A 2,732-nucleotide genomic window follows, 5' to 3' on the forward strand; every position below is an offset into this window, starting at 1 on the left:
CAAAGTACAGAGCCAGGGAAACAGAAGAGAACAAGGAGCTGTGGGTTCAGCAGTATTTGAGAGGGTGATTCTCGGCAAATGCCAGAACTAAGTAGTTGCAGGCAGTTGCCTTTCTATGCCCTCAGTAGCAGGGTGTGTGGGAGGGACAGCTGCATTAAAGAGCCAGGGATGCTGTTGCCCTGCAGGGCAGTGAGTTTCTAGCCTTGGGACAAGTTGGTAACCAGATCTGCTGGACTAGGGCCCAATCCGCAAAGCTCCCTGACACACAAGAGTTTACTGTTGTATAGATCTGTAAACAGATTCCAAGTCTCAATAGTTCTTGGAAACCAGATAGCCCTCATCTAATGTCTGCACTGTAGCCTAGAGAAATGAGGGTAGAGTGTTGGACAGGGGAAGGGAGAGATGAGTGGTAGGGCCAGCACAGGTGATTCCCCTGCTATCAATAAATACAATTTACCTCAAATAGTTCACCTACACTAGAAGTGGTTGCCCACAATTCAGACAGAGCTGCGCTGTCCGTTGGCATGATTGTCTACCAACATTACTGGAGGATATATGTTCTCTTTCCTACCACCACCATACTCCCAAATTGTTAGAGTTTTTCCTGTTGATCGTTTTAGGGGGCCAGGTCAGTTGATCAGGAGATGTGGCCAGGTATTTAGTCAACCTTGAGTCAGATCAGCTCTCAGCCCTTCTGTGTAAGCATCATCTGAGTTCTTAAATACTATACCCAAATCATGATGTGACACCATTTTTGGACAGCTCTTGACAAACCATCAAGATGTTGCTGTGTACTGGCAGCAGGACAGGCTGTAGTGCTGACTGTGGTCATTCTGGCAGGGACAGGGTATGTATACCGCAAGACCCAAAACCAAACCCGATCAAGTTGATTCTGACTCATAGCAACACTACAGGAGAGAGTAGAACTGCCCTATGGGGTTTCCAAGGCTGTATCTTTACAGAAGCAGACTGCCACATCTTTCTCCCATTGAGCGACTGGTGGGTTCAACCACCGACCTTTTGGTTCACAGTTGAGTGCTTAACCACTGCACCACCAGGGCTCTTATATATACTATAACCAAACCAAAAAAAATTATAATAAATTGCCGTCAAGTTGATTCCGACTCACAGTGACTCTATAGGACAGAGTAGAACCACCCCATAGAGTTTCCAGGGAGTGCCTGGTGGATCTGAACTGCCACCCTTTTGGTTAGCAGCTGTAGCACTTCACCACTACGCCAGTAGGGTTTCCATGTATACTATAAAAAATGGCTAAAAAACAGCTGCTGTCGAGTCGATTCTGGCTCATGCTGATTCCATACGTGTCACACTAGAACTGTGCTCCACAGGGTTTTTAATGGCTGATTTTTCAGAAGTAGATCGCCAGACCTTTCCTCCAAGGCACCCCTGGGTGGACTTGAATCTCCAGCCTTTCGGTTAGCAGGTGAGTGGGTTAACAGTTTGTGCCACCCAGGGACTCCATAGGATACGTAAGAAGTATGTATTGCTCTCACAGATGGAGATGCGGTTCTCCATCTCTCCAACAAGCAGGTTAAAAAAAAAAATGCTTTTCTACTTCTCTATCCCTTATGCATTCAAAGCTACATCATGATATTGCACAAGGTCCTCTCCAGGAGTAAAAAAAAAAAAGGAGTAGGTGTGGTCTATTCAAGTCCAGGCAGGGAAGAGAACACAGAACAAACAACTCCTCCTACACTCAGTCAAAAGACTAACAAAGGCTGATACCCTCCCTGAGCACAACAACGTAGCTGCTAGATCTTCCATGTGGCTGTAGCAACTGTCTTGGCTCTGGCGCCTTAAATGTGGACAAGAACATTCGATCATCCCTTGAAGGACCAGCCCTAGCAGAAGCACCAGCCAGGAACAGTACCATGAGCAGAAAATGAGAGCAGGAGCTATATGATAGAATCCAACACGATGTGCTGGAGAGCTCCAGGCTTATTTTCACTGTGTCAGCCTTTCACTGACAGTCTAGACAAATGATAAATATTACTTTTTTTTCTTATAGTTTCTCGTTTAATATATATATATGATCACTTTTATATGAGACACTGTCATACACTGGGTTAATCCATTATATTTATTCATACAGTCATTCATCACTAGTTCAAGATACACTGTTAGGGACAAGGGATGATAAAGCCATAAGGAATGCGGTCCTTAACCTGTAGTTCATTGTCCATTTAAGAAGATGAGATATACACAAATAAATACATGTTCAAAGCAGCATGTGGTAAGTGCTATGTGAACAATATAGACAATAGAGAATAAAGGGGTGTGTTTTTTCTCTCTCTCTGTCTTTTTCTATCTCTCATTCTATTTCTGAGGGATTATTACAATAATAGAAGTGGATTCCTTCTGCCTGGGATAATAAGAGAAGGTTTCTCAGAGAAATTGAGAGTTAAGATGGGCCTTCAGGGATAGGTAGCTGGTACATAGCACCGTAGTAAAACTCGTTTATCTAAATAGTAGTTAAATTTTACAATAATGATGGCAGATGAATGGTATTTCATATTGAAGGGTTTTTGTTTGTTTTCTTTTTACTTTTGTCACTCTTCTTATTAAATGAGCTTGGTGTTTTGCACGAAGTTCCTAAAGAATATTTGCGGATTAAAATACTTCTCTAGTTTAAGAACATGTTTTCTCAAGTGAAAAACGGTGTAATTTGTTCTATTTAGATTTGCTATTACAGATTAGATCTACTGATAAAT

This window comes from Elephas maximus, chromosome 5, assembly GCF_024166365.1.
Source record: "Elephas maximus indicus isolate mEleMax1 chromosome 5, mEleMax1 primary haplotype, whole genome shotgun sequence".
NCBI lineage: Eukaryota > Metazoa > Chordata > Mammalia > Proboscidea > Elephantidae > Elephas > Elephas maximus.